This window comes from Lissotriton helveticus, chromosome 2_1 (genome assembly GCF_964261635.1).
Source record: "Lissotriton helveticus chromosome 2_1, aLisHel1.1, whole genome shotgun sequence".
Classification (NCBI taxonomy): Eukaryota; Metazoa; Chordata; class Amphibia; order Caudata; family Salamandridae; genus Lissotriton; species Lissotriton helveticus.
Genome location: NC_136059.1, coordinates 2,038,939,317 through 2,038,966,217, shown reverse-complemented (window position 1 = coordinate 2,038,966,217; position 26,901 = coordinate 2,038,939,317). Strand labels below are relative to the sequence as shown.

At 41.9% G+C, this 26,901-nt stretch overlaps 1 long non-coding RNA gene across 1 annotated transcript in view; it reads right to left on the bottom strand.

Annotated features, from left to right (window-relative positions):
- LOC144819026 (uncharacterized) overlaps positions 1–26,901 on the bottom strand; it is a 1,001,036-nt gene that overhangs the window by 2,508 nt on the left and 971,627 nt on the right. The window contains exon 2 of the long non-coding RNA XR_013607198.1: positions 17,073–17,183. This is a non-coding gene — a long non-coding RNA (uncharacterized LOC144819026). The remainder of the gene's footprint in view (positions 1–17,072; positions 17,184–26,901) is intronic.

Genomic DNA, 26,901 nt, shown 5'->3' with positions numbered 1-26,901 from the left:
TCGACGACCCCACTAAGCCGACCGGCCATCACTTTAGCATATAATTTGGAGTCCAAATTTATTAGTGAAATAGGGCGATAAGAAGTTAATTGCTCTGAGGATTTACCTTTTCTAGTGAAGACAATTATATTAGTCTTGTTCCGTGACTCGGGAGGGGACCCCGTTCCATTGTATCCCTAAAAATAGATCATGGAGTATGGGACCAAGTTGATGACTCAATATTTTATATAGGTCGAGCGGTATCTTATCGGGGCTAGCGGCTTTACCAGCTAAAAGTGATGACAAGGCATCATCTAGTATTCTCCCAGCCTCCGGGTTATTAAGAAGATTATTAAAATATGAACATGATTCTTATATAAAACTGTTTTGCCAACAGGATGCAATTGCTCATTCTCTTACTTTGATATCTCTGGCATTTTGTAGCTAACGCCGCCCGGCCCCTGGGATGTGGGCTAGATGGCTGTGTGCTGTTTAATTATTGATCTGTGGCTTCCAGCTGTTAGAGATGGGAAGGTTGGGATCACCTATTGTTTGTTTATGATTCTGCAATAAAAACCTATTTTACAAAAAAAAGATATGAACATGATTCACTTTCACTCGTGATTAAGTCCTCTGTATACAATTTCTGATAGTATTCTTTGAAGGTATAGATAATATCTGGGGTTTGTGTGTAGGTCTGCCCTCTATCCTGTATGGAGCTAATGTTGTTAAAAACATTCTACTGTCTAGTGTGTAGTGCAAGCTGCTTGCCAACCCTTTCACCACTCTCATATATATCCTTCCTGTGGGCTCTATATGTTTCGGCTGCTTTCTGACTAAGGTCCGAGTTGAGTTCTGATTTCAGCACTGCTACTTGATACATAGCACGCTTGCCGTCTCGCCCCTGTGATATTTGTATAGTGTGCTCTTCTTCTGCTTTAGCCAGGGCTTGTATCTTTAATTTATATTCATTGTTTGAGTGTTTTCTAGCCCTACTTTGAAAACTAATTGTTTCCCCCTAAGAGCAGATTTGAAACAATCCCAGACCACATTCCTTGAAGCACTAAATCGATTGTTGTTAAAAAATTATTCAACCCAGCTTTTAATGAAATTAATATAGTCCTTATTTGCTAAGAGTTTGCGATCAAACGACCATGGCCTATGTTGTTTAAATGAGGCTATAACGTTAATTGTAAGAATGAGTGCATTGTGGTCTGAAATGATTTTTGGGCATTTACTAATTGAAGATTTTGAGGCTAGATCACTAGAAACAAGCATATAATCTATCCGAACGTGCTTCTGATGTGGACATGAGAAGTAAGTATGCCCTGGATCTTGATGTTTTGTATGATTCCATATATCAATTAAGCCAAAGCTATCCACCAGTCTTTTAACAGCTTTGTAAACCTTTGGCTTGCGACCGGTATATTTCTGTTGTGGAGGGTATTTGCTTGATTGTAACTTGAATGAAATATTGAAATCACCGCATATAATAAGTGGGCCCTGCCATGTAGCAAGCTCAGATTCTAAATATTCAAAGACTGCGGGATCATCTTGATTAGAACCATAGATAGTACAGATGGTAATACCGAGGGCCAGTTTCACAATCACCCATCTACCATACGGATCTGAAAGCTGACGTGATACCTCAGCAAGAGATATTTTAGCTAAGATCACTACCCCCCTAATGTTCGATGTTTGTGTCGATGTTACTAATAAATTATATCCCTTTACTCTCAGTATTGATCTCTTAGTCCAGGGCACATGCGTCTCCTGGAGGCATAAGACATCAATGGGGTTTAAGCTAATTATTTCGCCCAGTCGATGTCGTTTGTCTGCCATCAATAAACCCCCAACGTTCCAGGTTTGAATATTCAACCTACCCATTGCTTTACAAAACATTTTAACCCAGTAGCCTTCCTAACATACTGTTTATTGAAATACCATGACTTCCTTCTCTTTAACTTTGTTTTGCTCGCAAAAGTACCAAAGAAAGAGCAAAAAATAGAAAACAATATGACTCTTGCTAATAGACCTGGTTCTTTTTTTAGATTTGAAATTTTCCCTCCCCTACCCCCCCAAACCCCCGACCCACCGCATAACACCCCCCCCAAACACAGGCATATAGACTCCATGAGAGTCTGGGTGATGAAATGCAGTGCAACACCCGAGCTACCACCTTGCAATGTATATAAAGACAAACAGAAGAAAAATGAGCCACCAGAGAGCTGCTAAATATTAAACCCATGAACATTCTAAAGCTCTCATTATAATGTAACCATAAGCATCTGATTACTTTCAACACATCCCCACCCATTCAGTCGGCCCTCACCTTTCTTCCTAATAAACTAGTAACAAATAGCTCCGCTAAATACCATATAGCCAAAAGGTGGAAAGACAACACTTTGTTCATTTTCATTTTCATTTGAATTAGTAGATTAATCCATGAGCTAATCATTCCCTCTTATTATATCTCATCCAAAAAAGCTTTTGTTTTGATCTCTGAAAATAGAATTTTGTCTGGCCACCTCGAACAACTTTCAGCCGAGCTGGATTATTCAGAAAGGCCTGGACTCCTTTATCCTGAAAAGGCTTAATTAATGAGTGCAATCGCCAGCGCCTTTCGACCGTAAAGTACAATAAGTCATTAAACGTAAGTTTGTGATCGGGTCTAGCTTTCTCCGCAACTGTCTGTCTTAACAAAAAGTTTCCAAAATACACCAGTATTGCTCGTGGATAGACCCCAGGTTTAGGTGGTGGGTTAAATGGCATCCGATGAGCTCGTTGAATTTCAACATCCCAGTTCCAGTTTGTCAATTCGGGCAATGACTACTTAAACAGCCTCACCACAAAAGCACGCACATTTTCCCCCTCCACTTTCTCGGGAATTCCTAATATGCGTAGATTGTTCCTGCGTTAACAATTCTCAAAATCTTTGAGCTTCCATTTAATATCAGTTAATTCTGCTTCTTGTAGCTTGATCTTTTCTGAATTCGCCATAGCCTCATTTTCATTGAAAAGCACCCTTGCCTCGATCTCAGTGACCCTTTCTCCAAATGAATAACATGTCTTTGACAGTTTTCTGACCACCCCTTGCACTTTGCGAAGAGCAACGGGATATTTTGCTGTCGAGGGCTGTCTCTTCCCTGTGAGCTGTAATAGCCTGCAGAATAGTCTCAACGGCTGTCGTGGGAAGCTCAGAGCTATTGGTATGGTCAGATCCTTGAATGGTACACATAGGCTGGTTGGACATGGAGTGGCCCTCAGCTGGACCCCCTACACCTCGCTGTTTAAATCTGGATGATGAGATTGGTTTAGATCTTACAGTGTTAACTTTCATGCTCTCTTCAACACTACTATCCTCGGAGGCGTCAGACAAAGACTCCCCATCAAACTCAGTCTCATCTGACCATTCTGCCTCTGCATCCACCCCTGTCTCATCAGAGAAAGAGTAGAAATCACTTATTTCCTTATCTCCCTCCGGTATTAGATTGTCCATTAAAGTCGCGGGTCTTAAATCCTGAGCGATTTTGCTGGATACAGTAGGGTCGCTAGCAATATCTGGCAGCACCAGAGCCGGGGAGACATTTATTGCAGATGCTGAGGCCGCTAAAATTGGTGTTGCCCCAGGGGTATCGGATGTAATTTGGTTTGATACCGCATTAGAGGGCAGATTAGCAGGGATATTAACCTTGTTCAGTTGCTCCACTTTCACCCCCATTATATTTTCGCCCGCTCCAGAGAAGGACATACAATGCCCCCCTAAACATTATTCGACATTCACAATAGCTTCAGCCGTATCTTCAGTCTCATCGGTCTCCCCAACAATAACAGTACTTACAGTTCCAATAGAAATCGAAGACTGGACAACAGATGCTTCATTTATAAATCCTGCTGCGAGAATCTGGGAGTTAATCAATTGCTGATCTGGAGAATCAGTTCTACTGCCTGGGTTAGCTACCCCTGTTTCTATGTTTTGGGACTGTCGGCTTAGAGCTGGTGATTGTGTTCTACTTTGAATTCCTTGTTTTTTCAAAAGCATGTCCATCACTGTATTACCAGGGGTGGCTGAACGTTGTGCGCTGTCTTTATTTAATTTTCTTCTAGAGGCCAATACCTCCTGCCTCGGGGAACTATCCATTGATGACGTTTGTTGCTTCCTTCCTTTCGCCTTTCCCGTGGGAGAAGGGACGTTCCCTGGCCCGCCCCCATTCCGCAATTCACTACGCTGCTGCCGTTCCGCTTCCTCGCGGAGGGTTCTGGCGGCTTTGGCTACTCTGAGGCTGCCGATGCTGTTTTAGGCGGCATGACGGAGGGCTCGGAGAAGAGAGCAATCCTGGTGGCAGAACCCTTTGGATGTATTGCTTCAGAAACTGCCTTTGTACCGTTACTCTGAGTCAACGGATGGAGCGTATGGTGGGAATAGCGGGAACAGCTCGACGAAGCGGTAAGAATTTTAAACGCTGCCCAGCCGATCAACGTGTATAGCGATGACAGAGGATGCGTTTCTAGAGGGGGTGGTTCCGCGGAGTTCCGTAGCATTTCTGTTTCAGGATGCTTTAAGATGCTTTAAGTTGCTCTGGCCCTGCCCCAGTTGTTCCTCTCAGGTAGATTTTCTTTTTAATCATCCTTCGGGAAAGTATAAGAGAAAGCCGACATGAATGGGTGGTTACATCCCTCTGGTAGCAGCGGAGCTCAGGTGTAGTGCTGCAACGCGGTCTAGAGCCAGACCGTCATCTTGCCTTTTTCCACTGATGACCGGAAGGCTCACTTCACAACGTCATTTGGCATATCCACACTGGGCTTTTGAGAGTCTACAGATAGCAAGGAAATTCAGAGGAGAGCTGGCGATTAAGTCTTTTGTCCCTGAGACTTCAGCAGTAGGCAAGCACAGTTCAAGTCCTTGGAGAATATTCTGTAAATAATAAAAGTCCTTAAAAAGTTCCTGCTCCTTTCCTTGGCAATGAAAGAATCACTGCAGGCCGACCCAGCAAACAGCACACTGGCAGAGGGGCAGTAAAACTCCTGCAGCTTCCTTGGTTCTTCTCCTTGGCAAAAGGTTTCTTGTTCCAGAAGTGAGCTAATTTCTTGGGATCAGGGTCCCAATATTTATACCCCAAAATCCATTGTCCTCTGAGGGCAGAGGAGCCTTTGCCTAGTCCAAACCAGTTCCTGAGCACTTTGTTTACATGACTCCTTCCTTCCTTTCACTGTGCAGGGCAGAGACATCAGCCGCCCCACAGGAGGTGGAGCCAGCACAGGGAAGGGAAGATACAGCCCTGGAGCACTGTGTTGGCAAGATTCCTACTCTCCTTTCACAGTGCAGGGCAGAGACATCAGACAAGCCACAGTAGGTGGAGCCAGTATTGTAGAGGGAAGGCCCAGCCCTATTCAGGTCCCAGGTGCAACTCCTCCCTCCCATCTAGATGCAGATCTCTCTATTCACCACTGGGCTGCCCCAGCCTGTCTCCTGGAATCCCCCAGCCTTGTCACTCACAAACTAAGACAAGGAATACACAACCTAGCAGAGGTAGGCCTGGACAGTTAGGCAAGAAAATACCTACTTTCTAAAAGTGGTATTTTCAAACACAGAATATCAAAACCAACTTTACTAAAATATGTATTTTATTATTCTGAGTTCAGGCATATTAAATTCGAATTCCTACCATGTTCCCTGAGTCAGTTAGGATTATAAGAATGTAATAATCTAACTGCCCATTCTAGACTATGTAGAACAGGTAGCCTTCAGTAGTGAAAAACGAAAATGGCTGTAATTCACTACTAGGACATGCTACACACATCAAATCATGTCCTACCTTATACTTACAATGTACCCTACCCTTGGGCCTACCATAGGGGTGACTGATATGAAGCAAAGGGAAGGTTTAGGGACTGGCAAGTGAATGCACTTGGCCAAGATGACATGGCAGTGCTAGACTGCACATAGGCCTTGCAATGGCAGGCCTGAGACACACTTTACAAGCTGCTTCTGTGGGTGGCACAACCAGTGCTGCAAGCCCACCAGCAGAATTTGATTTACAAGTCCTGGGCACACATGGTGCTCTGTACTAGGGCTGACAGGTAAATAAAATAAACCAATCATGGAATGACCAATTAGCATATCAATAAAACATAGGGCGTACTAGCACTGTGTCACTGAATAGCAGTGGCAGAGTGCCCAAGGCATATAACCAGCACAAACATATCAAAACAGAGGAGGCAATCCGTCAAAAAATGGGAGGGAGACTCACGCCAATGATGCCAGGTCTAACACGTGTCCCCTCCAGCTGAAATGTGGGGAGAACAACCCTTCCCCTTGGGAGTTCTCTTCGCTAAGGCGGAAAAATCTGGACAGACCATCACAGTTGGCGTGTTATGTACCAGGGCGGTGTTCCACCGTAAAGTCCATACCCTGTAGGTAAATGGACCACTCAGGCATTGAGACAAGCAGTGGTACAGTCAAATGTGCACAATATATGCGGTCCCCTAAGTCCCTGCAGAATACTGAGTCAGTCCTGCAAAAATCCATGTGATAGTCATGCTTTTCAGGAATCACACTTTGAGACTGTGTCCACTCCTACAATCATCCTGACAGAAGCATGTCCATATCTAATCACTCTGCTGAAACATAAGAACTTATAAACTCACTGTGCTGTCAACTACTAGCACTCTAGGTACCCAGTCACAGTCTATGCACTTGCACAATGACTCAGGCATTGACACAAGCATTGGTACAGTCAAATGTGCACAGTGTCTGTGGTCCCCTAACCCCCTACAGACTACTGAGTTTTTCCTGCATAAATACAGGTAATAGTCATGGAAGGCAGGAATCACACAGTGAGTCTGTGTCCAGTCCTACAATAATCCTGTCAGAAGCATATCCTTATCTAATCACTCCACTAAAATATAAGTACTTATAAACTCATCTTGGTGTCAACTACTAGCACTCTTAGTACCTAGTCACTGTCTATGCACTTTCACAATGACTCGGGCATTGAGACAAGCAGGGGTACAATCAAATGTGCACAATGAATGCGGTCCCCTAACCCCCTACAGACTACTGAGTCAGTCCTGCAAAAATCCAGGTAATAGTCATGGAAGGCAGGAATCACACTGTGAGTCTGTGTCCACTCCTTCAATCATCCTGACAGAAGCATCTCATTATCTAATAACTCCGCTAAAACATAAGTACTTATAAACTCACCTTGCTGTCAACTACTAGCACTCTAGGTACCCAGTCACTGTCTATGCACATGCACAATGACTCAGGCATTGACAGAAGCAGTGGTACAGTCAAATGTGCACAATGTATGCCGTCCCCTAACCCTCTGCAGACTACTGATTCAGTCCTACAAAAATCCAGGTAATATTTATGCTTGTCTGGAATCATACTGTGAGTCTCAGTCCACTCCTACAATCACGCTGACAGAAGCATATCCTTATCTAATCACTCTGCTGCAACATAAGCGCTGATAAACGTATCCTGCTGTCAACTACTAGCACTCTGGGTACCCAGTCACTGTCTATGCACTTGCGTAATGACTCAGGCATTAAGACAAGCAGTGGTACTGTCAAATGTGTACAATGTATGCGCTCCCCTAAGTCCCTGCAGACTACTGATTCAGTCCTGCAAAAATCCATGTAATACTCATGCAAGTCAGGACTCACACTGTGAGTCTGTGTCCACTCCTACAATCATCTAATCACTTTGCTAAAACGTAAGCACTTATAAAGTCACTGTTCTGTTAAGTACCAGTACTCTAGGTACTCATTCAGTGTTTATGTATTTGTATAACACTTATTCATTCCAACAATTATTCAATTAGTACCTGTGTACATCAGAAAATGATTTGTGATTTCAAAAGAAAGTGTTTAAATGTTTTTATGTAGAATGTGTTTGTTTAGTAATAGAATAGTTTATTTTATAGATTTATTTAAATAATAATATAAATGTATTTATTAAAGATATTGTTCATCATCATTAAAATAAACTTATGGCTAGAAAAACAGAAAAGAGGAAATACCAGAAAAAGGACTATTATTTGAAGAAAACTCAACAGCAAGAATTAGATGAACCACAACATGTGGGGAAAAAGTAAAAGTTGTGCGGTAAGAGAACAAAAGAATTTATTTTAAAAAATTCAAAGCCTAGAAACAGTGTGCACATTGTGGAAAATAAAGAGAATGCCTCAACAACAAAAAGAATGGGAAGGTAAGAAAAGTAAACAATGGGAAATCAAGGGAGGAAGAGTCAGTATAAAGAAATCAGAAAGAAAATGTTTTACAACAGAGTTGTCTTTCATTTTTTGAACGATGTGAAGAAATACAAAAGAAGATCAGCATTTTATAAAGAGAAGAAACAAATTGAAACTATTGTTGAGAAGGCTTTTTAATTAAAAAGAAAATTATTCATTTTAGTTTTAAACAGAATTTGACCACTAGATAAGCCAATACATTTTAGAAAGGCCAAAAGTAAGAAGAAGAGACTAATTAACAGAAGTAACTTTTGTGGTATTTTTTAGGGTTAATGGAAACACAGTTCAAGTTCAGAGCGTTTTTTAATGAAGAGAGTTATTTTCGAAGCAATACATTATTGCTTGCAGTTGATACCAGTGGGCGAGCTTATGAGGTTAGAAATGGTTGTCCAATTGAGAAAGAGAATATGGTTCCCAGAAATGTAGAAGAAGTGATAGCTGATTAAGTTCTAGGGAGATGTCCTAGAGCTCCAGTGTATACTTGGGATTGGAGCAGTATTTGTTGTATCCGACAGGAATCTATTGATATTTTTCACAGGAGTATAGTAAAAAAAGTGTTAAACAAAAGATTAAGATGTTGCAAGGACTAGATCCTTGCAGAGTGAGAAAAAATACTGGGTTTGCAAGGTCATTCGCTGGCGTGTCTTTGTAGAAAAGTATGTCAAAGTGTTTATCGTCTTTTTAGAATGTTAGCAGGACATCATTTTGAAATGCGGAAGTTAGTCTGAAGATTGTATTACGCAAAAAGTCCAGCAATAATTTTAAATGAGTTAAACAGTCCTCTTTTGCGTGGGTCAGTATCAAATGTAAAAAAGGTTTGTGATGAAATAGAGTTTTATTACTTTGGTCCTGAAAAAGAGAGTGGAGTAAGTGAGACATTACTAGAAGTACATGATGAAGAAAATGTGGAACATAATGCTACAGAAAAGTTTGAAGAACAAATTACAAAATTTAAGGTGATTTCATGTGAAAGACAAATTATTCTTTTATTTGTTGCAGATGCACTCACTATGGAAATCTGACTAGGACTGTTGATCTATATTTAAAAAGTGAAAGAGAAAATAATGATAAGTGGAAGGAATTTTCAACTTATTTGTTTTTAAAGGATTGCTTTGATTTGGGTTCTGATCAGCTTATTTGTAAATATTATTATAATAAATTAGACGATAATAAAATGACTGCTAGAGCTGTCCATAATAATATAGAGTTGGTAACTTTTCCTCCAAAACTGATAGATTTAAACACGTATGAGACTATTCTGATTCAATGTGTGCACCCATTTCAGGCTATTGTACGTATGGAGCCTAAAACAGGTAAATTGTCTCCTACAGATTTACAGAGAGGATTAAAAGGAAGAGTTGTATATTTACCCCTAGATTTAAAGAAAAATATTGAAACTATTGGTGTAGAAAATGTAGAAAGTAAACCCCTAGTTATTATTGTTAATGATGTTCCTACTAAGAGTAAGAAAATCTGGCAGGAATTAGTGGATGTCATTAACCCCTTCCGTGCTCCCGTCGGCCAACGGCCGACGGGAGCACTCCCTCCCCAGTGCAGCCGTTGGCCAACAGCCGACACAGCCCCGCCCACCCTTTAGAACACCCGCACCGTGGCGGAAAAAAACACCGCGGTTTAGGGGTTAATGTGCAAAAGGCAAAATTATATCCGATAAAAAGCAATGAATACTACAAAAGAAGAAATACTTTTAGGAGATAATAGTAAAATGTCAACTGGTCGAATTGAAAAAGTTGACATGTCCAAAGGTGAAGAAATGTATGAACATTATAGTGCACATCCACTTCATTCAAAAGAAGTGATGGGGAATACTATTGAATTATTCCAAATGAAGAAAGCGAAGGGGACTCCCATGAGTGTATGGGAAAAAAGTTTGGAAGCTCGTTGTTTTCCGCAGCTGTTCCCAACTGGAAAAGGTGGACAATATGACGAACGATCAGTGCATATTTCTACATCAGAATATCGAACAACAAGATTGTATGCAGAAGATCCAAGATTTCGACAATGTATCCCATATATATTTCATCTTTTGTTTGAGAGTGACTTGTCTTGACTTTCAGATGCAGTCAACCACATAATAAAAACAGGAGTACATTTTCAAAATGTTTCTGCCAAAGAATTTATGGATAAATAACATCAGAGAGACGATCATTTAGAATCTCTGCTGATTAATTGGATGGCATGTCAGCTAGGTACTGATGAGTACTGGTATCTTTATCATGGAGAACTTAAATACATGCTAAGGAACTTAGGAACTCCTACGTGGTTTGTTACTCTAAGATGTGCTGAATACGCTTGGGATGGTTTACTTGAATTTCTTTGAGGAGCAAATTCAAATATTAAAAATATTGAATACAAGACACCTGGAGAATTGTGTTGTTTGGATCCTGTAAATGTATGCAGATATTTCAATCATAGGTTTGAAGCTATGATGTCTTTTATCTGCAATAAAAAGAATCCACCTCTTGGAGAATGTATTGATTTCTTTTGGAGAAAGGAGTTTCAAGCTAGAGGTGCTCCTCATATGCATATGCTGTTATGGATCAAGGACGCATCCAAATTTGGAACTGATTCAGAAGAAAGTGTTTTATCTTTTATTGAAAATTATGTTACATGTGCTTCACCAAAAATAACAGAAAAAAACCCACCTTAAAGCAACAAGTGTTACAATTCCAAAGTCATCGATGTGGCAAATACTGTCGACGAAAGTACAAGTCCAAGGAAAAGTTTTATACCAAATGTCGTTTTGGACTTCCACTGCCAGTAATATCCAAAGGAAGAATAAACAGTTTCATGTCAGCTGTGAGACATACCATCACTAGAAAATCTCCCAAAAATACGTACAATTTGAGAAGAAGTGAAGAATCAAAGTATATCAATGATTATAATCCAGTTATTCTCTCAATGTGGAATGCTAATATGGATATCCAGTATGTTGCGGATAATTCCATTGCTGTCGCCCGGTATGTGACATCTTACATACCAAAATTGGAAAAGACGGAGTTGAAAGAAATGTGGGAAGAAAGTTTTAGTTTGAAGATGTTATCCCATCCAGAGATTGGAGCATACGAATGCTTGGATCGGTTATCATCTGCAAGTTTATACTCAAAGTCTAGAATAATCATTTAGGTGAGTCTAGGTCTTGCTGCAACGTGAAATCGAGTAAAAAACTTCTACAAGAAATCGAATATTTAGTAGTAAATGTGCCAGAAAGTGTAGATATTGTCAACAAACATGTTGGATACATACTATCCAAATAGAAGTCATCATCTTGAAAACATATGTCTCTGTGAGGTGCTTTAATATTATAGTTTTAAGAGAAATACTACAGAAATCATAAATAAAGTAACATATGCAGTGATTCGTTCAGAAGGCTGTTTGTGAAACAAAGCACAGGAAATCTGATTAATCACAGAAAACTAAGTTGTGATACGCCTGATAGAAGAGAATTTTACTATTTAGCACTTTTGCAACTCTTCAGCCTTGGCGGAGAGAATTGGAATTACTTTTAGATTTTCAGTGCTCTGAAGATTCTTTCAATGCATGTAAAGATAGCATTGAATGCACAGTGTTTTGTAAATCATCTAAAAATGTTAAATGAAGAAATTGATCAAGAAGCTACAATTGCAGCTGAGATCGCTAGAGACAGATCTCAATATAGTCAAAGTTCTGCTCCACTGAGTCAAGATCCACTAGGACAACCAATTCTTGAGAATGACGCGGCAATCAGCATGAATGAAGTGGAAACAGCAATGCATCAAGCTCAAGAAGATATTAGGGACTTGGGAAACTTAGAAGAACAACTAAATGTTGAACAAAAAGAAATATATCAGCAAGTGAGACAACAGATCGACCACGGTTTTCTTCATGAAAAGAAAGAATGCACATGCATATCATTTAAATCTATCCGAATGTATGTCAGTGGTCAAGCTGGTACAGGAAAAAGTTTCTTAATTAAAGTTTTGACCAGTTATCTACAGAAAACTACTGACTTACATTTGTCTTGTGTTGTAACTGCTCCAAATGGATTGGCGAACAAAGTGGTACAAAAAGGGGTGGTGATGGACGGAGCATCTGAACCAATCAAACACTCACACCCAGTCAACAGATCTGGGTTTAATCCATCACCGTTCTTTAGCCCACTCAGCCACCCCAGTTCAGACATGGCCATAAACAAATAAGTCTGACCCTGTGCCTCATGGGAACAGTCCAGCCCGAACTGCCAAGCCATGTGTCCCTGGACCGGAAACAAGCTTCCGAGGACCGGTTTCTGGCATTTCAGCCGTCTTCAGCCAGGCTTGCTTGAATCCAATGGCAAAGTGAGCAAGGGACTCACGTCTGTGCATACCCTGCCAACTTATGGCGAACAAAGCGGTACAAAGGGGGTGGTGATGGACGGAGCATCTGAAACAATCAAACACTCATATCCAGTCAACAGATCTGGGTTTAATCCATCACCGTTCTTTAGCCCACTCTGCCTCCCCAGTTCAGACATCACCATATGCAAATCAGTCTGACCCTGTGCCTCATGGGAACAGTCCAGCCCGAACTGCCAAGCCATGCCTTCCCTCGACCGGAAACAAGCTTCCTAGGACCGGTTTCCGGCATTTCAGCCGTCTTCAGCCAGGCTTGCTTGAATCCAGCGGCAAAGTGAGCAAGGGATTCACGTCTGAGCATACCCTGCCAACTTATGGCGAACAAAGCGGTACAAAAGGGGGTGGTGATGGACGGAGCATCTGAACCAATCAAACACTCACACCCAGTCAACAGATCTGGGTTTAATCCATCACCGTTCTTTAGCCCACTCTGCCACCCCAGTTCAGACATGGCCATATGCAAATCAGTCTGACCCTGTGCCTCACGGGAACAGTCCAGCCTGAACTGCCAAGCCATGCCTTCCGTGGACCGGAAACAAGCTTCCTAGGACCAGTTACTGGCAATTCAGCCGTCTTCAGCCAGGCTTGCTTGAATCCAGTGGCAAAGTGAGCAAGGGACTCACGTCTCAGCATACCCTGCCAACTTATGGCAAACAAAGCGGTACAAATGGGGGTGGTGATGGACGGAGTATCTGAACCAATCAAACACTCACACCCAGTCAACAGATCTGGGTTTAATCCATCACCGTTCTTTAGCCCACTCTGCCACCCCAGTTCAGACTAACCATATGCAAATCAATCTTGACCATGTGCCTCATGGGAACAGTCCAGCCCGAACTGCCAAGCCATGTCTTCCCTGGACAGGAATCAAGCATCCTACTACCGGTTTCTGGATATCAGCCCTCTTCAGCCAGGATAGCTTGACTCCAGTGGGAAGGCATAGCTTGGCAGTTTGGGCTGGACTGTTCCCATGAGGCACAGGGTCAGACTGATTTGCATATAGCCATGTCTGAACTGGGGTGGCAGAGTGGGATAAAGAACGGTGATGGATCAAACCCAGATCTTTTGACTGGGTGTGATTGTTTGATTGCTTCAGATGCTCCGTCCATCACCACCCCCTTTTGTACTGCTTTGGCCGCCATAAGTGTGGCAGGGTATGCTCAGACGTGAGTCCCTTGCTCACTTTGCCACTGGATTCAAGCAAGCCTGGCTGAAGACGGCTGTAATGCCAGAAACCGGTCCTCTGAAGCTTGTTTCCGGTCCAGGGAAGGCATGGCTTGGCAGTTCGGGCTGGACTGTTCCCATGAGGCACAGGGTCAGACTGATTTGCATATAGCCATGTCTGAACTGGGGTGGTAGAGTGGGCTAAAGAACGGTGATGGATCAAACCCAGATCTTTTGACTGGGTGTGAGTGTTTGATTGGTTCAGATGCTCCGTCCATCACCACCCCCTTTTGTACCGCTTTGGCCGCCATAAGTGTGGCAGGGTATGCTCAGACGTGAGTCCCTTGCTCACTTTGCCACTGGATTCAAGCAAGCCGGGCTGAAGACGGCTGTAATGCCAGAAACCGGTCCTCGGAAGCTTGTTTCCGGTCCAGGGAAGGCATGGCTTGGCCGTTTGGGCTGGACTGTTCCCATGAGGCACAGGGTCAGACTGATTTGCATATACCCATGTCTGAACTGGGGTGGCAGAGTGGGCTAAAGAACGGTGATGGATCAAACCCAGATCTTTTGACTGGGTGTGAGTGTTTGATTGGTCCAGATGCTCCGTCCATCACCACCCCCTTTTGTACCGTTTTGTATGAATTGGCCACAAGTCACATCGAGACCTTGGATTTCTCACACCAGGCCTCGCTCTCAGCCATCTTCACAGTACATCCACACTCACTATATGGGAATGCATAGTCCCAGGTGTGCTCCCTGGGCTGGCTGGGAAGGTGTGTGGAGGACAGGACATGGTGTGAGTTGCAGTCATAGCACGCATCACTACCCACACCCAAAACAACCTGTTCATCAGTGACAATGGATACCTGACAGTAAATGGAAGGGCAACAGCAGGATGGCTGACACTGTTGCATGGTGTCAAGTGCACAAGGCATTGTTGGGAGTTGCATTCAACTCCTACATCATGCAACCTTGTCAGCAACTTTGCTACTGCACTCCCCTCACTGTGATTGATACTTTGTCCACGAGGAGTAAGATGGTCTGGGTGGGAGGATGGGTACAATTCCCAGCAGCATAACACAATCACATAAACCTCTGTACCTCACAGCTCTGAGCCTGAAAAAGCAAGAAAGCAGCCTTGGTTAACTCATCGGTCCATGGACCGAAGATTGCCTCCATTAATGTAAAATGAAACAACGTTTATATGCACAAATACTGATCATTGTCGGATAAACTGACCATCAGGGTACATATACAGTATGTAAATGAATGTTGAATCTGTGGAAACAGACAAGACACACCTCAATGTGGAGCACATGTTAATTACACAGGCACAACATGTTGCTTTTGCAACAAATGCAATCAAATCACACTGTGACAAGAAGCACAAAATCAACCACAACTTTTGTAAAATTTCAGACGTGAGTGTGTGCACAGATTCCTGGTCCCAAGAAAAGTTGCAATCTGTACCTGCATTGTGTGTCTGAGAGGTCACATGTCTCCATACAACAGCCAAAGGACCCAGTGAAGGAGAGACATAGAACAGTCTTGAAATCTCAAATTATTTGAACATGTGAACACCAGCTAGGAGTTATTTTACCACTGTACTTAAGTATAGAACATATGGAGAATCCCCACTCAGTATTCATATAGATCGGCAATAGGTCCAAATATGAAACCTACCCAAAGGATGAATCATTTTTAAACATTTTTATTATCACAAATATACATAGTAGTTTTCTTTTTTTCTTTTTTACATCTATATGTGTGCATTAGTTCAAATAAAAACGAAATAGCAAAAAACAGATAGCCACATAATAGTGTATACATAATGAACAGACAGATCCCTGGGTCATACCTAAACAACCAACAAATAACACGTTAACACGGGCAATAGAAATTACATGTTCATCACACACAACTCTATTTTTTGCCTTTTGAAGTCCGCTAAGTTAACTTTTTTGTCAAGGATCTTCACTTAAGCACCTTTGGCATGCTGAAAGCACCCGCTCCCATTTCCCGTTCTCCTATTAACCCGAACCGGAGAACATTGTCCCTCTAAATATTATTTAAACTGTGTTTCTGGTGATAAACTCATTATAATATGCTCTTAGTACAAACCCCAATGAGGTCAAGCATACACTAGAGTCCTCTTACCTTCTGCCAATAACGCGTGGCACCAACACAGCCGCGGCTGGAAAGTTACAGAATGGACATGCGCAGACAGGTCTTATAGACAACGCAAGCTGTTTTTCATGTCCACGGCTGCCTTCTGACCTGGGTAACAGCCTTACACACACCAGATACTCAAAAACATTCTATCAGTGGTCTGTTTCCAAATGAGGTCTATTAACCGAGATGACATAAACAAATGCAGATGCAAAGCACGATTTACGTATTTTGTTTTAATAATGTACTACAATGACTTCGCAGAAATGCTTATAATTTTGTACCTTCCATGTTTATTACTGTGTCACATGTCAGTTTTGCCGTTTGCCAGGGAGCAAATGGGTTATCTTGTATCACTATAAATGTACTACATGCACTTGGTGAAACCAGATGTAGTGAGCAAGGCGGACTTGTCCGCCGAAACGCGTCTGGTCGTCATTCTTGTGATTAAAGACCCTTGATTTGAATCCCACGGAGTCGGTGCCTGTTTTTCGGAAGTTTGTGAACACAGGATTGGGTTCATATATATATATATATATATCTCTCTATATATATATATAGAGAGATATATATATATCGTATCCCAGCTCTTCCTCACTTCGGAAGAATTATCACAGACACCTCGCATGGATTGCAGGTAATTTATTCAAATATCCGACTGCACCGCAACGCGTTTCACCTTTCGGCTTGATCACGCTAAAGAAGCATTACAGTTTACACATTTAAATATACGTCAGTGATAAACATAAACAAAGGGCTCAACCACAGTGAATATAAAACATAAGTCTACGGTGGTTCCGCCATTTTGACCTAGTCAATATCGTCTTTCAATGCACATAAGGAAATACCACAAGTTGCTCGTTTCTATCTCTGGTGTGCTTTTTAGAAAAACAATTTGTTAATTTCAGCATTGTAATTTGAAAACAGCCTTGATATTACCCAAGTGGGCCAGCATTTCAAGATCAGAAGAGTGCCGCCCAAGTGGGCTACAAGTCCATCAATTAAACAGTTCATGATCTATTAGGTACAAATCAAAAGCGGTTATATGCACCAGTTGGCTGAATCCATACCACATTATAATGCGTGAATAAGAGAAAAAGCAAGAAAGTCTCACCCCAGTGGGCATGAACACTCAGAGGTATTCCAAGTTATGAAGGTACAAATATTTACAATTCACGGAAGGTCCAAAAAGCGTAATTCACCATCACCAAAAATGTGCCACCACCTGAAAATAAAAATAAAATAATATAATCCACATACACTAAAAATTCATAAAATTCAAACGGCAGCAAATATAAAACACATCATGTATATCTACACAGGTACGTCGCAAGCACATTACCACCATCATTAGTTGTGCTAATATGACTGCCTCAAGACATATCGTTTCCCAATTTATCAGTTTTTAATGCAAGTGAATTGATAACTCTTCACTTGAGTTAAGGCCCTGCGGGATCATGGTTTCCATGTCAATAATATATTTAGATTCAAGCTTCCGAAGTGCCAACTTACGATTGCCTCCCGTGTGTTATTAGGGACTTCATCAATGACAACCATTCTCAATCATTTTTCATTTTGGAAGTGTTGTTCAAAGAAGTGTCGGGCAACTGGGTACTGTCTGTTGTTGTGTCGAATAGCTCTAATATGTTCAAGGACCTGTTTTTTGGCACAATGAATCGTACTGCCAATGTAGGCCTTGTTGCATGGACACAGCAAAGCATACACACAATACATGGTATTACAGTTCAGTTTCTTTTTGATGGTCAATTTCCTTTCGGTACCTGCAATTGATAGAATTCTGCAATCAGAACTGTTGCTGCAAGCCTTGCATTTCCTGCACCTAGTGAAACCTCCAAGCACTACATTATCACTCTTTTGCTTAGCAGTGATTAAGCTAGGACTTAACTCATCTCTGAGAGAGTTACATTTCTGAAATGTAATCTGTGGTTGCACATTTAGATGTTTCTCCAGGTTGGCATCGGTTAACAGCACATGCCAATGTTTGTGTAATATCTTGCGAAGTTGTGATGCCTGCCCTGAAAATTTAGTTATAAACCGCAAGGTATTTTTCTCTGGGACCTCAATGTCAGGGTAGAGTAATTTGGTTCTGGTCACCATATCCACTTTAGCACAAGCCTCCATGATGTTCTTGTTACTATATCCTCTTTCCATAAACCGGCTAATCATAGTTTGTTTCTCTTGTTGGTAGTTTTCATCCGAGCTACAGTTGCGTCTGGCCCGTAATAGCTCACCATAAGGGATACTGTACACTAACTGTCTCGGATGAGAACTGGCGGCATTAAGAATGCTATTGCCAGCTGTGCTTTTGCGAAATAGTTTCGTCTGCATGGTACTGTCTACAATCTCCACCAGGACATCCAAAAATTCAATTTTGGTTTGACTCATATGTTCTGTGAATCTTAGATTGTATTCATTCTCATTGAGTCGTTTTACAAGATCTCGAGCAGATTCCATGTCTCCATCCCAAATCAAAAAAATGTCGTCTATATACCTCAGCCACAGGACACAGCGATCGTGATCTTCCAACTGGGCGGCTACCCGCTCCTCCCACCAGCCCATCACCAAATTGGCGTAGCTGGGGGCAAAGCAGGTGCCCATCGCTGTGCCCTGTGACTGATGGTAGACAACCTCATCAAAAAGAAAAAAATTGTTTTCTAAACAGAATTTCATCATACTTAGAATCATCTTAGAGTGGGACAGAAAGGCAATCGAACGTCTCCTCAAGAAGTTTTCCACAGCTTTCAAACCCAAATCGTGTCTTATGGACGTGTACAAACTGCACACGTCCAGTGTAACCATGATATAGTTGGGTTCCCAGTGGATTCCTTCAATAATGGTAAGGAAATGGGTGGTGTCCTTGAGATAGGCGGGCAGGCTGACAACATAGGGCCTCAGATAATGATCTATAAATCTGGATGTCATTTCTAGGAGGGACCCGATAGATGACACAATGGGTCTCCCTGGTGGGTTCGTGGAGTCCTTGTGTACTTTAGGTAACAAATACAGGACAGGAATACGGGGATGTAAGCATTTCAAATAGTTGAACTCCTCCCACTCTAAGAGCCCCTGTTCCTGCCATTCACCTAGCATTTCACCATAAATCTTATTAGATTGGATGATACAAGATCTATCAGATATGGTATAACATGTAGTGTCCGATAATTGCCTGAGCCCTTCCTTTAAATAGACATCTTTGTCGAGGACCACAACATTTCCCCCCTTATCAGAAGGACGTATCACAATAGATGTATCTGATTTTAAATTGTCCAAAGCCTGCCACTGTCCTAGCGTGAGATTCTTCTCACCCCCTGATATTCTACAGTATCTCATCCTTTTCAAATCCTTCAATACTCCTCTTTCAAAGACATCAATCGCATCACACTCCACTAAAGGTAAGAATACTGACTTAGGTTTGAATCCACTACAAGGGTTTTTGTCACCACTTAAATTATACTGCAACAGATCAACCTCATCATCATTCACATCTTCTTGCAATGTCAGTACATTTAACAATTCCACATCATTTCTGTTCAAGTTACTGGGTGTTTCAATTTCTTTAACCACATTCGAATGATGTTTAGTGTCAAACCATTTTTTTAGCTTCAATTTCCGTGAAAAATAAAATAAGTCAATACGAGTTTGAGGAAAATTAAAGTTAGAGGTAGGGCAAAAAGACAAACCTAGTCCCAGTAGTTCAGTCTCTTCCACCGATAGCTCCCGCTTAGAGAGGTTCATCACCGTCATACTTGAGCTTTCTTGCCCCTTGTTACCATTCCCACTGGGGTTGTTGTATCTTTTCTTTCGTCGTGTTTTGGCTTGTTTGTTCCTCTGTTTTTGCCTCTGCCTCCTCGTCCACCTCCCCTCTGGAAGTTTTGACCCTGTTGTTGAGAGTGTTGTTCTGTCCTTCCCTGATAGATCATCTGGAACTGATCTAAAAAATTCGGCATCTTCTTCTGTTTCAGTGTAACAGGTGTTGACTTTGCAGAACCATCAGAGACATTGCCGTCAGATATATCACTCTCAGAGACAGTAATACTATTGTCCTTCACATACGATTTCTTCAACCCCCCCTCCATTTTTCTCAAAGAGGTGGTCATACCTTTTGTGGAATGTGAGTGTGCGCCCAGACTCATAATCCTTGTAATCCCTCATGAATTTTCTTTGTGGTTATTTCAGCCTCAAGAACCTCCAAACGCTTAGATAGTGTCTCCATAAAGTGTCTCCATAAAGCTGTCAATGTGCTCATAGAGATATATATATATATATACATTGCCTGAAAAAACCATAGGTTTCACACCAGTTATAGTTAGGAATTAGCATTTAAAAAACCTATTAAATTCACTGAAAAAACCATAGGTTTTACACCAGTTATAGTTAGCTGGAAATTTTACTCGCATAAAACCATTGAAATTCCAACGTTATAGTTAGTTGGACTCACTATAACTTGCGCGTGCAATGCACTGCTGATGACGTCACATATTACATCACTCATGACATAGTCAGTGACATCACTCATGACATCACTGATGACACCATCCAGTGAATGTGTCTTTTTGAAAAATAAATATTAGTGAGTAATGTTTAAATATTTAAATATATGTATTAATGTTTCACTTTGTGTATAAGTGGCTGCATGGGTTGGTGAGTAGCTACATGTGTAGGTATATGGGTTATTAGATTTTTTTAAATATCAATATGAGTGTCTATATGTTTGGTGGGGGTGTTACTTAGCACATAAATGCATGAATGACTGACTCTCTCTTTGTATGTGTTTTGAAGACAGCATATGTGCAGGACTGTATGGGTGGATGAGTGTGTATATGTGTGTGTTAGTGAGTGAATGACTGTCTCACTAGTGTCTTTATCAGTAACTACATATGTTTTAATCTAGTATATGTGAATATTGATGTATATAAGTGAGTATATGTGAGAGTGAGGGATTCTAAGAGTTCCTGTTTAAATTAGTATGTGTTTCTATAAGTGATTGTTTAAGAGAGTAAGTATGTGTAAGTTTCCTTAGAAGTAAAGTGGTAGTGTGTGTATAGCTGTATATGCTAATGAATGGATGTTCAATAGTTTATTTGCATGTGTGAGTATGTGTGTGAGTAACTTTTGGATGCCTGTCAGTGTGTAACAGGATGTATAGGTGTATCACTACATATGATGAGTGAGTATATGTATGAGTGACTATATAGAACTGTTGGTGAATGAGTGGATGTATATATAGATGGTGGAATTATTGAATTGGTTGTTGTAACTGGTATGGGTATCTCCATTTTTTTGAAAATTTTAGTTTCTATTTTTGAATATGTGTTTCAAGGGTTACATTACAGTGAAAGGAGGTCTGTCACTCTGTCACAAGGATGGTGTCATCAGTGATGTCATGAGTGATGTCACTGACCATGTCATGAGTGATGTAATATGTGACGTCATCAGCAGTGCATTGCACGTGCAAGTTATAGTGAGTCCAACTAACTATAACGTGGGAATTTCAATGGTTTTATGCGAGTAAAATTTCCAGCTAACTATAACTGGTGTAAAACCTATGGTTTTTTCAGTGAATTTAATAGGTTTTTTAAATGCTAATTCCTAACTATAACTGGGGTGAAACCTATGTTTTTTTCAGTGAATTTCATAGGTTTTTTAATAGCAAATATCTATAGGTAAGAAAGTAATAATTTTGATAATAAATTTTAAATAGTGTAAATATATATATATTTTTTTATTGTTTGCCCTGGTACGCGCCCCGGAGCGCTCCCGGGGCGCGTACCGGTGAATGCACGAGTAAGCGCAATGTTACGGCGCGCCCCGGGGCGCGTACCGGGGAGCGTCCCGAGAGCGCTATTCCCGCGAACGAAAACAACATCATGACGTTTCGCGTAGTCGCGTGATGCGTCATATGACGCACTGCGTAAGCGCACCCGGAATCACGCGATCGCATACGATCGCGCAACGTCATGACGCGCTTACGGGACGCGCCCCGGGGCGCGTTGCGCAAGCGCGTCGGGTCATGTGATCTGAAAATAACACTTTTCATTGGTGCAGATCAGTTTTGGTTTCCAAACAATGAAAGCTTGGATCATGTGACTTGAAAATAACACTTTTCATTGGTCCAGAACACTTTTTTTTCAAATGATGAAAGCCCCCACCTTTTTCCTCACTCTGACTTTCTACTTTGAGAGAGGAAGACCTGTATCTGATTCTGACAATGGCATCATTAGTAGCTGCAGCTGGTGGACCCCCTCCACCACCACAACCACCTAGAAAGGAAGGACCACCATCCCAGTTCCTTGTCCCTGAACAAGAAGAGGATGAGGAGGAAGAACAGGAGGAGGAGGAACAACCCAGGCAATTTTTGCCTGAAGAGCCAAGACAGAGTCACATAAAAGTGCATTTTATTTGGGACTTCTTCTCCCACCCTCCTGGGCAGAAGAAAGTGAATGCCCCTAAGGTTAAGTGCCTTATTTGCGGAGATATTCTTTCCAAGGGCAATTCCAAGAAGAAATAATAATTCGGCAATTATACTATGTTGCGCCACATGCAAAGGTTGCATCCTAATAATCTTGCTCAAGCAGAGGTTCGTGCCATGGCGCAAAATCAGAAGAATCCACAGCCCAGCACCTCCTCTGCCAAAGTATCACATGCAGCACCTAAAGGACGGCAAATGGTGCCCAATGTTCAAAGAAATTTTGGCAGTCTCAAATTTGTATGTGTCTTCTGTGGCAAGACACTGTGCTATGGGGAACTAAGCGTGATCTTAATAAGCAATGCGGTGGAAAACCATCAATGTAACCAAAAGAAGAGCAATAAATCATTTTTTTTTTGCTCCTGTTGAGCCATTTTAATTCCTTTTTTTGTTGTTCCCCCAAAAAAACACCAAAGAAATTATAAAAGTGTTAAAAAAAAAAAAAAAATGTTCAGAAAAATAATAGAAAAAATATAAAACAACAAAAACATTAAAAAAAAAGTTCTTTTCAGAACTACCTCCCATTTTTAAAAAATTACTAACATTTTTAGCACTCTTGACTTCATTTTTCTCATGGGTTCGCTTCCCGGTGCGCGCACCGGTGAGCGCCCCGTTAGCGCAATCAAAAAAAAAAAAGAAAAAAAAACAAGAGAAGGAGAGCATAAGAGAAAGAGAAAGAGAGAGTAATGTTACGAGACAGACAGCAAGAGGGAGCAACACAGAGGTACTGTGTAATACATAGTAAAACAGTGTAAAAGATATAGGAAAGTGTAAGAGAGAAAATGAAAAAAATATAAGGCTGTGAAACAAAGAAAGAGAGAAGAAGAATACTAAAGCAGAGGCACATAAAGAATGCGAGTGGCTGTAAAGAGTAAAAGGAAAGAGAAAAAAGTGTGGGTGTGTGAGGTGTGTGTGGGGTGTGTGTGGGTGTGGGGAGTATGTGTGTAGGATGTGTGTGTATGTGTGGGATGTGTGGATGTGTCTGTGAGGTGTGCGTGTGTGTGTGGGGGGAGGTGTGTGGGATGTGTGAGGTGGGTCTGTGAGGTATCTGTGTGTGCGTGTGTGTGTGTGTTGGGGGGGTGAGGTGTGTGTGTGTGTCTGGGTGTGTGGGATGTGTGTTTGTGGGTATGGATGTGTAAGGTGTCGGTGTGGGGCTGTGGGGTGTTTGGGTGTGGGTGGAGGTGTGCGTGTGTGAGGTGTGTGTGGGGAGTGTATGGGTGTGGGGGTGTGGGGTTGTGTGCGTGTGGGTGTGTGTGGGACATACTTGTAGGTACCTTAAACAGCCACAGAACCCAAAAGCTCTTTTCAGAGCTACCCTACCTGTAATCACTCAAAATGATTATTTTACACTATTATTTTCACTATTTTTCACCAAAGTACGCTCCCCGGTATGCTCCCCGGTGTGCGTACCGGGCGCTCCCCCCGCGAAAATCGAAAAAAAATTACTTTTTTTTTTTACTCGAGGGACCCTTTTATGGCCCCCACATCAAACCTAGGGGGTCAGGGGGGGTGTACCCTGCCCCCTTTTGGTCATTTCCCCCTTTGTTTTTTGCCACCTCTTATGTCTCGATCCTACCGAGACACAAGATGGCGGCCACTGCGAACTGTTTCGAATGTTTACAGACACCCGAGAGCCAATCAGCTTCCCGTGCGCAGGTCGCGTGGCGTGCCCGGAGCGCTCCCCGGTACGCGCACCGGGGCGCGCTTACAGATATATACATTTTTTTAACCTAAATTACTCAAAATCCTCTGGAGCACATATCTTGAGACATAGCAAAGGCACATCGGGCTACCGGTCCCTACAATTTTGCCAAGTTTGGTGAAAATCCATTCAGCCGTTCGAGCTAAAAGTGCGACAGACCACCCTATGGAAATTAACATGGGGAAAACACGTTTTGGGACCCCCCTTTTATCTCGGCCCCCGCTTGACGAATCCCCCCCCAAAATTTCAGGGAAGGAGCGGAGCGCCGCGAGGCAAAGTTGCTGACAAAATTCAGGCTGATTCCTCAACTGGCGCCAAAGTTATTCCAAATAGAATGTTGCGATTTCCCTATGGAAATCAATCCTAACTATAACTACCGTAATATATATATATATATATATATATATATATATATATATATATATATATATATAATACTGACAAACTAAGAAATCATGGGCAGTGAAACAATACACAAACCCACACCACCTAAAATAGACATGTACAAGGAACAATGAAAACATTTTATATTAGGGAAAACACAAATACATATAAACAAATTACAACAAACAAGAAGACAGAGTAAATGCGCTGACGCACATTTCAGAAGTACCAAATGTTATAACTCCTTCATCAGGGCACAGAGTGGTACAACAGGGCCATCCATATTGATGATACACAAACAACAATGCAGAAACAACAGGGCTCAAGTAAATGATACATATAATTTCCAAGTTGATGGCTAAGCAGGGCTTAGCAACTGTGGATATACCCAAAACGCTGGATGAAAGAAGGAACATGCGAAGATAAGCAGTTCCAGCAATTGGATGCAGAATTAACTGAATTCCTTAATAAGTACAGGAGTCACAGGCCTAGTTTCTGGACTGTAGATGAAAAGGAATAATGAAACACAGATGGAAGTCCAGCCAAATGAGAGTAGTCGTATGTAAAGAAGGTAGAAGTCCCTATGATGTCCTGTCCATATAATATGCAGTGGATTAGGGATGTAGTGGCCCACCAACGTATATGGGCACGGCGTATAGATTATGAAATTGAGATTCTTCCCAACACCCTACTACTGTAATGTGCAGGATGAAAATAAGGTGAGGTTGCCCATGATGGAGAATCCTCCGAAAGGTCTGTCCAACTGCTCCTCCCGAGATCCAACCATAACACTGTACTTGTGACAATACTAACTTAATAGACACCAAACAACTCCAAGGATCATGTTAAGTAGCATACACTCACAACTTACACAAAGATATTGTACACATACAAACACATATCCTGCTAAGAAAATGATTTGTCATCTCATCATTGCATACTTACAATCATGAGAAAAAGTTGTTGATGAGCTATCTCCGATCATCCTCCTCCTCATCACTGGCAACATGTCCCAGGCCTGGATCCTCCCCTGCTGGAGGCTGGTGGTCACTGTCCTCTTGTATGAGAGGTAGCTCATTCCTCAGGTTGTGGAGCATGCAACACACAAAGATGATTTTACACACCTTCGATGGTGCATATTGGACGGCTCCTCCTGTATGGTCCAGGCAGCGAAATCTTGTTTTCAGTACGACAAATGTCTGCTCAACCACTCGCAAGGTCCAACCATGTGCTTCATTAAAACAAACCTCTGAAGGGGTGACTGAGTTCCGGAGTGGTGTCAGCAACCACGGTATGTTGGGGTATCCAGAGTCTCCTAAATTGAACACAGAAAATACTGCAGTTAAAAACAGGTTACAACCTGACATACAAGCAGTGCAAAACATAAACAGGCAACATCACCTACCAACAAGCCAGGCACGCTCATTTTGCAGCTGAGACATCATATGTGGGATCCAACTATTTCTCATAATGTAGGCGTTGTGTGCTGATCCTGGGAAACATGCACAGACATGTGAGATCATCATGTCAGGCAGAAATACCACCTGGGCATTTATGGAGTGGTAATGCTTCCAATTCCTATATGTTTGTTCATTTGCTTGTGGTGGTATCAAAGCCACACGTGTACCATCAATGGAGCCAATGACATGTGGCATTCTGCCCAAAGCATAAAAGTCACTCTTGATGTCTGCAAACTGTCCTGGTGTTGTGAACTTGATGTTGAGGTTCAGAAAATGTAACAAAGCATCACACACATCACGGAGCACACAGCTGAACATTGTCTGTGACATCCCACCAGCAGTAGCTACAGTATACAGGAAGGATCCTGTAGCAAAGAAATGTAGGGCCAGCATCACCTTCACCCTGGAGGTCAGCGCAAAGGGATATGTGCATCCAGGTTGCAAATGTGTGGCCAACTCGTCTGCCAACTCCACAATGAGTGATCTGGTGAAACGGTATTGTCTGATGCTATCACGTTCTTCCATGGTCTGGAGGTCGGGGAAGAGTCTGTGGACAGCTGGTCCCTGCGGTACCTATGTTAAAAGTGAAAACATATTTTAGGACACTTTCTAATGTAGTAAGGAACATTTAATTACACACATACAACATTAGATAAGGGAACCATGAAGTCAGATGCGTAAGGTTGAGCCTAGACACAGAGCACAGCTATGTGACCCTTCCCAGACATGTCACATTAATATGGCTGGGCACCAATTTCAGTGCTGCACTGTGACTACTCACTGGTGTCTGTCACTGTCCATGTGATCAAACATCACAAACTCAACACACACCAAACAAAGTATCAAAGATAGAGGTTTGTCACAACTATCGCTTAGTTGAAAGGTACACAGAACTGGATCATGTAATGCC